Raw genomic sequence first — 13,204 nt, forward strand, 5'->3', positions numbered from 1 at the left:
CAGAGATCAAACCCACAGAGGACCTAGCTGCCTAGAACAGGGCTGAGTCTGGGCCTGAAAGTATTATACTCTTAAGAGTTGTGGCCCTGAGGCCTTCTTGTGGGAGATACCCTGGCTGCTGCCTTCCGTGGGAGATCCCTGTTGGACATTGTAGGGCCCGCACTGCCACTGACGAGTCATTTGACCAGTTGGAAAATACAGGTTGTCAAGAGCGACGCCATGTGGCTGTAAGTTGCAATGACAATAGTGGGCCGATGACGCCCAGCCTCCCTTTCTGGTGTAAGGAAGTTGTATTTTCCCTTAGGAATTTTTGGATAACTTAATCCCCTATGAGTTTTTTGAAAATGGTGGCAGGGGCCCTATTTGTATATCATCAACTTATTAAACTGAGAAATAGAGGATTGAGCTGATAACCTTTTTTGGAAAAAAAAAAAGCGATCATATTTGTACACTGCAGAGCTGTTTTTATAGTTTTTACCTGTATATCAGAATGCAAAAAAATTAGACTTGAAGGCACCCAAACAAAAACCTTTCCATTTTATACCCCCTTTGAAAACTTGTCCGTAGTTCCATATCGCCTCCTGGATAAAGTCCCAGCTCCTTAGCACACCTCCTAAGGCTTTCCTCCTCTGCTTCTTCAATGATGCAACACACTCACCTTTCTCAAGAAGCCTTCAGTAAGTTCCATTATATTTATAAATCATCTGGGAGTTAGGTTTCTGGGGATGGCAGATGTGAGCTGTAACAACAACAAAAAACAAGGTTTACTGAGCACTTTTGAACTAGGCATTATAATAATGTGCTCTGTTGGAGTTATTATTTAATTTGCACTTGAAGTTTTCTCTAAATACCTTCTCTCCCTGTATTGCTGGAGAACTCTTTTTCATCATTCAGAATCATTCTTCTTAAGTATTCCTTTAGGTTTACAGTTCTCAAGCTTGGTTGCACAGTGGAATCACCTGGGGCAGCTTTACAAACTGACCTTTGGTCCGACCCTAGAGATTCTGATTAAATTGGTTTGGGGCCTGAGCATCAAGTTTTCAAGGCCCTCCAGGTGATTCTAATGTTGAGGGTTGAGACCCACTGGTCTAGTGACAGATCTAGGTAATCCTTAAAAAAAATGTGCCGTTTACCCTTCTCTGGTCATGATATCACACTGTATCTTAATTTCAAAGTATATCCCCATCTCCCTAACTAGACCTTGAGCGTCTTCAGTCAGCCACCTCTGCATTTCTGGACCCCAGTGTAGGGCTTGACACTTTGTGGAGATCTAGACAATGTTGAATAGAAGGATAAAATGTTATCAACAAACACTTATCAGAGTCATCCAAATGTCAGGCGCTGCAGAGCTCAACCAAGTCTCAATCATGCAGAACAGCTGTCCGGCGCCGCAGCAATAGCTCACAGTCATGGCATGTGTATGTATGTGGGGCGGGCAGCCTGCGTTGGCCACGAGGCTCGCGCCGCTCTCCCACCTCCGCCTCCACTGGCGTTTTTCTGAAGTCTTCCGGTCAATTGAAGCTCCAGCAGAGCGATATAACAATGCGAAGCCAGAGCGAGTTGCAAGTGCGATGGAAGTGCGCAGGCGCAGAGGCCAAACCAGCAAAGCACGCTCGCGTCTGAGTTACTGGTAAGCCCCGCCCACAGCAGCGGAGCCAACCAGAAGGCTCAGGGCCGTCCCAGCCTCCCGTGCGACCGGAGAAAATCGCTCTGGGCCTTCAGCGGAAGCGGAGCCGATCGAGTCCCTTCGACGCGCTCGAGCTCGATTGATTGGTCTGCCTCCCACTGCGCGGTAACGGTCGCGGAGGCGGGGCCCGAGGCTGCTGAGCCGGCAGGGCTGGGCTCGCTGCTGGTGGGAGGCGGCGGCTGAGGAAGGTGAGGGTCCCTTGGGCTTCACAAAGGCGTTGGGTAGAGCGCCAGTCCCCGAAAATGACCTTGGCCCTGCAAGTGGTCAAGCTGATCCCTGGGGGCCCCCAGAGAGCAGCAGCCTGGGACGGGTTCGCGCCAATTAAAAATCCCAGTGTTAGGACTGGGGACCTGATAAACCTGGTTCGAGCCCTGACTCCCCGCCCTTTGTGTTCTTTGGCATCTTAAGTAACGTCTTAGCGCCTCAGTTTCTTCATTTATAGAATACAGCTGATAATTCTTTCCTTGCAAGAAGATGAAATGGGGCAGTAAGTGTAAAGCTTAGAATTGTCCAGTGCAGACTGGATTCTGGATAAGTTGTAGATAATTACTCCATCCGCAAGAGTCGGCCAGAGCTGCCCCCGCTCCACTTGTCTGTGTCAACGAGTCTGAGAAGATTGCTTGGCTAGTGAGGACTCAGAGCAAAACTGTAGTGGTATGTGCGAAGGGGTTGGTGGTATCCCTTTCTCTTGTTTATTAGGCTCATTCCAGATTCGGGGGCCTTTGATTTGATACAGTCTAATTTGATTCTATTAAGAAAATCACCGAGGTGGAAATGTCAGAAGGCTAAAAGACTCGTAACATAGAGACCAATCAGAAAGGGGTTTCTACTACCACTTTATTTTCTTGATAATATTAAACACTGTGCAGGTATTACCCATATTGGCTTCAGTCCTTTGCATGAGTTTTTCACTTTCAGTATGCGGAGTAGACCTGGGCCTCCCCCGCCCCACCTTGGGGAAGAAGTCCGACTAGGGCTTTTGCCTTAGTTTCTGCCCCACCTTGGGGGAGAGGTGTATTCTGGCCCCTTTATATAACCTCTGCTGGGGCAGAATGATTTGGTCGAGATGATATCCAGTCCTAACTCCATGTCTTTGTAGTAGATTCAATTCTTTTTAGGACCATTAACAGTATGTTGGTATATTTTTAGAATAGAGCTTTTGCCTTTAATAGACAGTAGAGACTTTGAAAACATTGCATGTTCCATTAACTGCAAGAATGTGAAATATATGCTTTTGAAAAAGCTAGTTACAGATTTTAATGTAACTCACTTGAGAAAGAACAGTTTCTTGCCATAGTTTGTTATTTCCAGCGTTCTCCCCAAAAGTGAAAAATAATTACATTTTAATGTATAGTGCATGTTACAGGGGCTTCATACCCGGACAGTGCTGGAAGATATAGCTGTTTTGCTTCATTGCATTTGGCTTTCTATGCCAAGTACAAATTCCTAACTTGCAGCCCCTGTTCTCACAGTCTTTAAGGGTGTTATGACACTGCTAAAAGCTATAGCTTCTGCCTTGGCTAGCCTTTGGTTTCACCTTCTTGAGACTCAAAGTTCCAGCTGTTTCCTGTCACAGCCTGAATGGGGAAAGTCTGCTACAAACTATTGGCACTTTAATTTCATAGTGCGGACCTCTAAAAAGGAGGGCTTGGTTACAGGTGGAATTGAGACAGTTTTCTTCTGCCTTTGCCTTTTGTGTTCAGTGGTATTTGTCTCTCTGAGAATGCTCCTCTTTAGTATCCTTGCAAATGAGAATATTCTACCTTTGGAGCTAGAAGTCAGAATTGATGTTAGACAATGATAGATTTGGACCCCCAGCAGGGAGAGGAAGGTTAAGAAGGGAGAAAAAATAGGGACTCCAGTGTTGAGCATTGGAGTCCATTAGTTACTTCAGTTTTTCCAGCTTCATTTCAGTGGTTACTGGTACCACGGATGCCTGCTCTGGGAATAACACAAGACCATTCTTACTGTGAGGTTAAACATTTTAAGATTTTCTGTGTTTATTTTTTTGAAACCTAGATGAAGATCCAGTTTCAGACGTGAGATTCACTGGGTGATCATTTCATTGAGATCAACTTGGATGACAGGTAAAAAGTGCAAGAGGAATGTGCTATGACTAAGCTGTGTCTGATGTGGCAAATGACTCTCTGGATGTTGGAAGGTTATGGAAAGGCTCTATTATTTATTGACGACTAGGTACATTATATTTCCTTTTGACCTTCTGGTAATCCTATCATGTAGTTATTTTAAATTCAGTTAAGGAAACTGAAACCCAGAGAGACTAAGTAACTATTTAAGATATCACAGATAGCTGGTCACCAACTCTAATCACCTTCTGTCTTGCTGTGTGCCAGGCACTATTCTATTTCCTTTCTATAAGCATACCTCATTTTATTGTGCTTCACTTTACTGTGCTTTGCAGATACTGCATTCTCTACAAGTTGAAGGTAAGACCCTTCATAGACAAAACGATTACAACTTGCTGAAGGCTCAGATGATGGTTAGCATTTATTTTTTTAGCAATAAAATTTTTTTTAAACTAAAGTATGTGCATTGTTTTTTAGACATGATGCTATTGCACATTTAATAGACTACAGTATAGTATAAACATTTATATGCTCTAGGAACCAAAAATTTGTGACTCACTTTATTGCAGTGATCTGGAACCAAACCCACAATAACTCTGAGGTATGCTTGTATATTACAACAACCCTGTGAGCTAAAAGCTTTTATTATCCTTATTTTATGATAAGGAAATTGAGGCACAGAGATAGTATTTTTCTGACTGTGTGGCAGAATTCACAGTTCTAACCCAGACAAGCTGGCTACAGAGCTATACCAGCTTTTTTTTTGGTTAGTATTTCCTTTACTTTTGTTTTTATTGTTATTTAACAACATCTTCATTGTAAAATGAATCTTTATTTTGAAATCAAACAGAAAAGAACACACATACCAAATGTATACCCCCCAGGTCAGGGTATAGAACCGTGCTAGCATGCCAGAGCTGCTCCATTGCCCCACCCAATCACAGTTAATTCTGTACTCCCATTAGTAGCCATTCTTCTGAAGTAATAATTGCTTCATTGTGTTTAAAAAAGTTTTTTCACAAATACATAATCCTAGACATTATGATGTAGTTTTGCCTATTAAAAACAAACAAACGAAAATCTCAATCTGTATATTCTCTCTCTGTTCCTTTATCTGAGTCATTTGACCTGTATATTCTATAGCCTGGATTTTGCTGATTGTATAATCATGTACAGTTTAATATGTTCCTCTGTCTTGAGTCATTTCTGCACATTGGTGGCTGGATTCCAGGCTGGATCAGACTCAGATTCTCTCGGCGATGGTGTGCAAGACCATAGGAGGGGCATAATTTGTCATTGTTTTTGTCTTTCTGAATCTCATACCTGTTAAACAGTAACTTGCCATTTCCCCAAGGCCCTGGCAACCACCATTCTACTTTGTTTCTATGATTTTGATTACTCTGAGCACATCATATAAGTGGAATCATCTCATACCTGTTAAACAGTAACTTGCCATTTTAGTTTGATATAGTCCCATTTCCCCAAGGCCCTGGCAACCACCATACTACTTTGTTTCTATGACTTTGATTACTCTGAGCACATCATATAAGTGGAATCATACAACATTTATCTTATTGTGACTGGCCGATGTCCTCAAAGTTCACCCCTGTTGTAGCATATGTCAACTTACTTCCTCTTCAAGGCTGATGACATTCCATTGTGTGGCTAATACCACATTTTGCTTATCCATTCGTCTGTCAGTAGACACTTGATTTGCTAATACAGTTTTGCTATTGTGTATAAAACTGCTGTGAACATGGATGTACAAATATTTCTTGGAGACCCTGCTTTCAATTCTTTGAGTATATACCCAGAAATAGAATTGCTGGATCATGTGGTAATTCCACATTTAATTTTTTGAAGAATCACTATGCTGCTTTTTACAGAGGCTATACCATTTTGCATTCCCACTGGCAGTACACAAGGGTTCCCCTTTCTCTACATCTGTGCCAACACTTGTTACTTTTGTTGTTGTTGTTGTTGTTGTTGTTTTTGGTAGTTGCCATCCAAATGGATGTGAAGTGGTATCTCATTGTAGTTTTGATTTGAATTTACCTAATTCATGAATTTATTGGCCATTTTTGTATTTTCTTTAGAGAAATGTCTATTCAGGTTCTTTGCCCATTTTTTAATCGGATTGTTTTTTTGTTGCTGTGGAGTTTTAGGAGTTCTCTATATATTCTGGATATTAATCTCATATCAAATATATGATTTACAAGTATTTTCTTTTATTCTGTGGGTTGCCTTTTACTCTGTGGATGGTATCTTTTGGTGCACAAAGTTTTTAATTTTCCTGAAATTCAATTTATTTTTTTCTTTTATTGCCTTTTTGTTTGGTGTCATAGCCAAGAAATCAGCACCAAATCCAGTGTCATAATGCTTTTACCCTATGTTTTCTTCTAAGAGTTTTGTAGTTTTGGCTTTTATATTTAGGTCTTTGATTCATTTTGAGTTAATTTTTGTATATGGTGTTGGGTAAGGGTCTAACGTCATTCTTTTACATATGGATATCCAGTTTTCTCAGCACTACTTATTGAAGAGACTGTCCTTTTCCCATTGAATGATTTTGGCACTCTTGTTGAATATCATTTGACAATCTATGCAGGGAATTATTTCTGGGCTGTTTGTTCAACTCCATTGGTCTTCATGTCTGTCTTTATGCCAGTTTCAACTTTTTTGATTTCTATAGTTTTGCAGTGAGTTTTGAAATCAGAAAGTGTGAGTCCTCCAGCTTTATTCTTCTTTTTCAAGATTGTCTTGGCTATCTAGGGTCCCTTGAGATTCAATATGTATTTTAGGATGGCTTTTTATGTCTGCAAAAAATGTCACTGGGGTTTTGGTAGGGATAGCATTGAATCTATAGATTGGTTTGGGTAGTACTGACATAATATTAAGTCTTCCAATCCAGGAACATAGGATGTATAATGATTTATTAATGTCTTTTTAATTTCTTTGAACATATTTTGTACAGTAATCTCCCTTTATCCATAGTTTCGCTTTCCACAGTTTTAGTTACCCATGCTCAACTGTGGTTCGAAAATATTAAATGGAGAATTCTATAAACAAACAATTCATAAGTTTTAAATTGCTGTCTATTTGAGCATGATTAAATCTTGTTTTGTCCTGCTCTGTCCCCTCTGGGATGTGACTCATCCCTTTGTCCAGTTTATCCATACTTTATATGCTACTTGCCTGTTTGTCACCTAGTAACCATCTTGGTTATCAGATCGATTGTCCCAGTTTAACAGTATTTGTATTCAGATAACCCTTCTAATAGCCTAACTGTCTCAATACCTATGTCATTCACTTCATGTCATTTCATCATGTAGGTATTATATCATTTCACATTATCACAAGAGGAAGGGTGAGTATAGTAATTTAAGGAATAAGATAATTTAAGTGAGACCACATTCACATAACTTTTATTATAGTATATTGTTTTTTTCCTCCCTTTCTTTTTTTTATGTTTTAATTAAATCTATTGGGATGACATTGGTTAATAAAATTATATAGGTTTCAAGTGTACAGTTCTAGAATACATCATCTGTAGTTTGCATTGTGTTCACCACCCAAAGTCAAATCTCCTTCTGTCATCATGTATTAGATCCCCTTTACCCTTTTTTACCTTCTTTCTCCCTCCTTTCCCTCTGCTGAACATTATACTGTTCGTGTCTATGAGTTTTTGTTTGTCTTAATAATTTATTGCTTTCAGTTTTATATCCCACGTATGAGTGAAATCATATGGTTCTTTTTCTGTCTGTCTTATTTCAATTAGCCTGATATTCTTAAGATCCATCCATGTTGTCACGAATGGCATTATTTTATCTTTTCTTGTGACATTCCAGTATATATGTGTACCATATCTTCTTTATGCAATCATCTATTGATGGACACTTTGGTTGTTTTCATTTCTTGGCCACCGTGAATAGTGCTGCAAATGAACATAGGGATACATCTATCTTTACAAATAAATGTTTTCAAATTTTTCGGGTAGATACCCAGAAGATGGCTTGCTGGGTCATATGTAATTCTATTTTTAATTTTTTGAGGACCCTCTATGCTGTTTTCCATAGCGGCTATTCCAATTTACATTCCCATCAGCGATGTATGCAGGTTCCTCTTCTCCCCACAACCTCTCCAACACTTGTTACTTACTTACTGCTTGTCTTGTTGATAATAGCCATTCTTACAGGTGTAAGGTATCTCATTTTGGTTTTGATTTGCATTTCCCTAATAGTGAAGTTGAGCATTTTTTCATATATCTGTTGGCCATTTGTATGTCTTCTTGGGAGAAGTATCTGTTTAGACTCTCTGCCCATTTTTAATTGGATTGTCTTTTGTTGTTGAGTTGAGTTCTTTATATATTTTGAATATTAGCCCCTTATCAGAGATGTTATTTGCAAATATCTCTTTCCATTTGGTTGGTTGCTTCTTTGTTTTGTCGATGGTTTCTTTTGATGTGCAGAAACTTTTTAGTTTGATATAGTCCCATTTATTTATTTTTGATTTTACTTCCCTTGCCTTTAAGGTCAAATTTATAAAATCCTATCTAACACCAAGGTCCATAAGTTTAGTACCTATGTTTTCTTCTATGCATTTTATTGTTTCGGGTCTTATATTTAGGTCTTTGATCCATTTGGAGTTAATTTTTTTGTGTATATGGTAACAAATAGCGGTCTAGTTTCATTCTTTTGCATGTGGCTTTCTAATTTTACAGTATATTGTTAAAATTGTCCTATATTATTATTGTTCTTAATCTCTTTGCCTAATTTATAAATTAAAGTTACTGTAGGTATGTATGTGTAGGAAAAAACAGTATATGTAGGGTTCAGTACTATCCGCAGATTCAGGCGTTCATGGGGAGCAGGGTCTTGGAACATATCCCCAGCAGATAAGCATAGGGGATGGGGGGGGGTACTGTAGTCTTCATTGTAGAAATCTTTCACCTCCTTGGTTAAGTTTATTTCTATACATTTTATTTTTTGAGCCTATCGTAAATGGAATTTTCTTAATTTCCTTTTGGGATTGTTTATTGTTAATGTATAGAAATGCAATTGATATTAGTATGTTGACTTTGTATCCTGCTACTTCGATGAATTTATTAGTTCCAACAGGTAGGTAGGTAGTGTGTGTGTGTGTGTGTGTGTGTAATTAGGATTTTTTACATATAAGATCATACCATCTGCAAACAGATAGTTTTACTTCTTCCTTCCCAATTTGGGTGCCTTTTATTTCTCTTTCTTGCTTAATTGGTTTGACTAGAAAATTAGAACAGAAGCGGCAAATATGAACATCCTTGCCTTATTCTGGATCTTAGAGGAAAAGCTTTCAGTCTTTCACCATTGAGTATGGTGTTCACTGTGGGTTATTCACATATAGCTTTTATTATGTTGAGGTAGTTTTCTTCTATTCCTAGTTCGTTGAGTGTTTTTATTAAGAAAGATTGTTGGATTTTGTCTAATGATTTTTCCACATCAGTTGAGATGATTTTTTCTTTATTTCATTAATTTAGTGTATTACATTGATCATTTTTCATATGTTGAACTATTCTTACATTCCAGGAATAACTCCTGTTTGGTCATGGTGTATAAGCCTTTCATTATGCTGCTGAATTTGGTTTACTAGTGTTTTATTGAGGATTCTTGCATCAATGTTCAGCAGAATGTAAGGATTAGTTTTCTTTTTTTTTTTTTTTTTTTGTCTTTGTCTGACTTTCATATTAGGGTAATGCTGGCCTCCAAAAATGAGTTAGGAATTTTTCCTTCTCTTCAATTTTTGGAAAATTTTGAGAATGATTGGTGTTAGTTTTTCTTTAAACATTTGTCAGAATTCCTCAGTGAAGCCACCAGGTCCAAGGTTTTTCTTTGTTGGGAGAGTTTTGATAACTGATTCAGTCTCCTTACTAGGTATAGGTCTAGTCAGATTTCTTATTTCTTTGTAATTTAGTCTTGGTAGGCTTTGTATTTCTAGAAATGTGTTCATTTCATCTTAGTTATCTAATTTGTTGGCATTCAGTTGTTTATAGTACTCTCTTTTATTTTTCATCTGTATAATTGGTAGTAATGTCCCCTCTTTCATTTCTGGTTTTAGTCTTCTACCTTTTTTTTCTATCTAAAACCTAGCTAAAGGTTTGTCAGTTTTGTTGATCTTTTTTCAAATAACTTTTTATTTCATTGATTTTTCTCTGTTGCTTTTTTAGTCTTTATTCTTATCTCTGCTCTAATTTTTATTATTTCCTTTTTTTTCTTTTTTAACTAGCTTTGGGTTTAGTTTTTTTTCTTTTTCCAATTCTATAAGTTTTAAAATTAGGTGATTAATTTGAGATCTTTATTTTATTTTATTTTATTTTTAAATGTAAACAGTTATAACTAAATTTTCCTCATCCAATAAGTTTTGGTATATTGTGTTTTCATTTTTATTAATCTCTAAATATTTTCTAATTTCCCTTGTGATTTCTTCTTTGATTCATTGGTCGTTTAAAGGTATATTATTTTAATTTCCATAAATTTATTAGTTTTTCAGTTTTACTTTTGTTATTGATATCTACCTTTATATTACCGTGGTCAGAGAATATACTTTGTGTGATATCTTTTTAAATCTATCATGACTTAGTTTTTGGCCTAACATGTTGTTTATCATGGAAAATGTCTTTTGTGCACTTCAGAAGACTATTCTGTTGTTGGGTAGAGTGTTCTTTGTATATATATCTGTTAGATCTGGTTGGTTTATTGTGTTTTTCCAGTCCTTTGTTTTATTATTTATCTTCAGTCTCCTTGTTCTATCCATTATTGAGAGTGGTTATTAGAGTCTCCAACTATTACTGTAGAGCTTCCTTCCTTAAATTCTGTCAATTTTTGCTTTATATGTTTTGATGGTCTGTTAAGTGCATAAATGTTTATAACCGTTAAATCTTATTGCTGTATTGAACATTTTACTAATATGTAATGTACTTATTTTGTCTCTTATAACCTTTTTTGATTTAAAGTCTATTTTGTTATGTTATATGTTAACATATATTAACATATGTTAATATAGCCACCTTTGTTCTCGTTTGGTTATTTCCATGAATTTCTTTTACTGTCCTTTTACTTTTAACCTCTTCATGTCTTTCAATCTAAAGTGATTCTATTTTAGACAGCATATTGTTGGATCATATTTTTAAATTCACTCTGCCAATCTATTGAAAATTTAATCCATTTTCATTTAAAGTAATTACTGATAAATAGGGACTTCTTTCTGTCATTTTGCTATTTTTCATATCCTCTTTTTGTTCCTCATTTCCTGTATCACTGTCTTCTTTTGTGTTTCTTTGATTTTTTGGTAGTAAAATGTTTAAATTCCTTTCTCATTTCTTTTTGTATATATTCCATCATTATTTTCTTTGTGGTTATCACAGGGATTACATTTAACATCCTAAAGTTAAAATATTGTAATTTAATTTATAACAACTTAACCTAAATAACATTAAAATTCTCCTTTATAGCTCCATCCCCCCTTTCAGTCGTTGATGTCATGCAGGGTCACACAATTATATTTTTATACATGTGTATCCCAAAACATAAACTAATAATTCTTTTAAGTGCATTATTAGCCTCTTAAATTTTGTAGAGAATGAGATGTGATATTACAAACCAAAGTTACAATAATATTCGCTTTTGCGAATATTAAAATATCTATCTGCCTCTTAAATTATGTAGCAAACAAAAAGTGGAGTTACAAACTCATAATAATACTAGCTTTTATAATTGCCCATGTTATTTACCATGCCATTTACCTTTACTGAGATACTTAATTTTTCATAATGGCTTTGAATTACTGTTCATTGTCCCTTCATTTCAACCTGCAGGATTCCCTTTAGCATTTTTTGTAGATCTAATGGTAATGAACTCCCTCAGCTTTTGTTTATCTGGGAATGTCTTAATTTCTTCCTCACTTCTGGACAGTTTTGCCAGATATAGGATTCTTGATTGACAGTTTCTTTTAGCACTTTGAATATATTTTCCCATTACATTCTGACATGCAAAGTTTCTGATGAGGAATCTGCTGGTGATCTTATTGAGTATGCCTTGTATGTGATGTGTTGCTTCTCGCTTGCTGCTTTCAAGATTCTCTTTGTCTTTCAAAAGTTTGATTATAAGTTTCTTGGTGTATGTCTCTGAGTTGTTCTTACTTGGAGTTCTGTGAGCTTCTTGAATATGTGTATTTGTGTCTTTCAAAAGATTTGGGAAGTTTTTAGCCATTATTTTAAAAAATATTCCTTCTGCCTCCCTCTTTTCCTCTTCTGGGACTACCAGTTTGTATGTTGGCCTCCTTAATGGTGTCCCACAGGTATTTAGGCACTGTTCACTTTTCTTCAATTTTTTTTCTTTCCTTCCTTAGACTTAATAAATTCCATTGTCCTACCTTCAAATTTACTGATTCTTTTGTCCACTCAAATTTGCCTTTGAGCCTCTATTGAATTTTTTATTTCAGTTATTGTATTTTTTAACTCCAGAATTTCTTTTTGATTTCTTTTTAGGTTTTCCATCTCTTTATTAATGTTTCAGTTTTGTTCATATATTGTTTTCTTGACTTTCTTCACATCTTCCTTTAGTTCTTTGAGCATCTTTAAGATGATTGGTTTAAAGTCTTTGTTTAATAGATCTGCCATCAGGTCTTTTTTGTTTTTCAAGGACAGTTTCTGTTTTTTGTTTTTTGTTTCTTTAAATGTCCATACTTTCCTGATTCTTCGTATGCCTCGTTATTTTTTTTTTTTTTGAAAACTGGACATTTGAATCTAATAATGCGGTAACTCTGGAAGTCATATTTTCCTTCACCAAGGTTTTCTGGGTTTCATTTTTGTTTATTTATTACTTTTTTAAATTGTTGTAGGCTGTCTCTGCCCTGACGGTCAGCCTGAGGTGTAAACTTAAGGTATTCTCAGGTCTTTTTCAGTGCGAACATTTCCCTGGGCATGTGCAGTAACTTTTCATTCTTCATGTATGCATTTGCTTTTAAATGTCCTAGTCTTTAATGTCTGGCTCTCAAAAGGAGGAAAAGGGAAAAGTGAAGGGGAAAAAGAAAAGAATGACAGTCCTTTAAATCCCCTGGAAGTCACTTTAGCTGGAGTGGTAGGGGCTTATAGCAGTGAGGGTAGGTGTGGTAACTACCCCTGCTTTTTTGCTCCTCCAAGATCAAAAACATTAATCAGAGATCAGATCACAGAATCCTGATATTTGGAGGAAGGTTTTGGTTGTTTGTTTGTTTGTCGTGGCCCACAGACTTCCCTCTCCTGTTGCTTTTGTGTACTGTTCGAAAATATGGTAGTTTGTTTTCTGAGAATTCCTGGCTCTGTTCCCCATCTCATTTTGATCTTAACCTACCCTTCCTTTGTCTCTGCCTTGCTCAATTTTTATTCCATTTCCAGAAGTTTCTTTTTATTGTGGGTCCT

The 13,204-nt window shown here is 36.7% G+C and overlaps 1 protein-coding gene across 4 annotated transcripts in view; it reads left to right on the forward strand.

Moving 5' to 3' along the window:
* Window positions 1-1,693: 1,693 nt before the first annotated feature.
* The window catches only part of CEP70 (centrosomal protein 70), a 60,837-nt gene continuing 49,326 nt past the window's right edge, over window positions 1,694-13,204 (forward strand). For 2 of the 4 annotated variants that reach the window (XM_006907200.3, XM_006907199.3), the window contains exons 1-2: window positions 1,694-1,875; window positions 3,707-3,774. The gene's annotated coding sequence lies outside the window, so the exon portion shown is untranslated. Of the gene's footprint in view, window positions 1,876-1,901; window positions 2,342-3,706; window positions 3,775-13,204 lie in introns of those variants that run through there. The other 2 variants (XM_006907198.3, XM_015585825.2) reach the window with 2 other exon arrangements.

The sequence above is a fragment of the Pteropus alecto genome, unplaced genomic scaffold (genome assembly GCF_000325575.1).
Source record: "Pteropus alecto unplaced genomic scaffold, ASM32557v1 scaffold92, whole genome shotgun sequence".
In the NCBI taxonomy this organism is placed as follows: domain Eukaryota; kingdom Metazoa; phylum Chordata; class Mammalia; order Chiroptera; family Pteropodidae; genus Pteropus; species Pteropus alecto.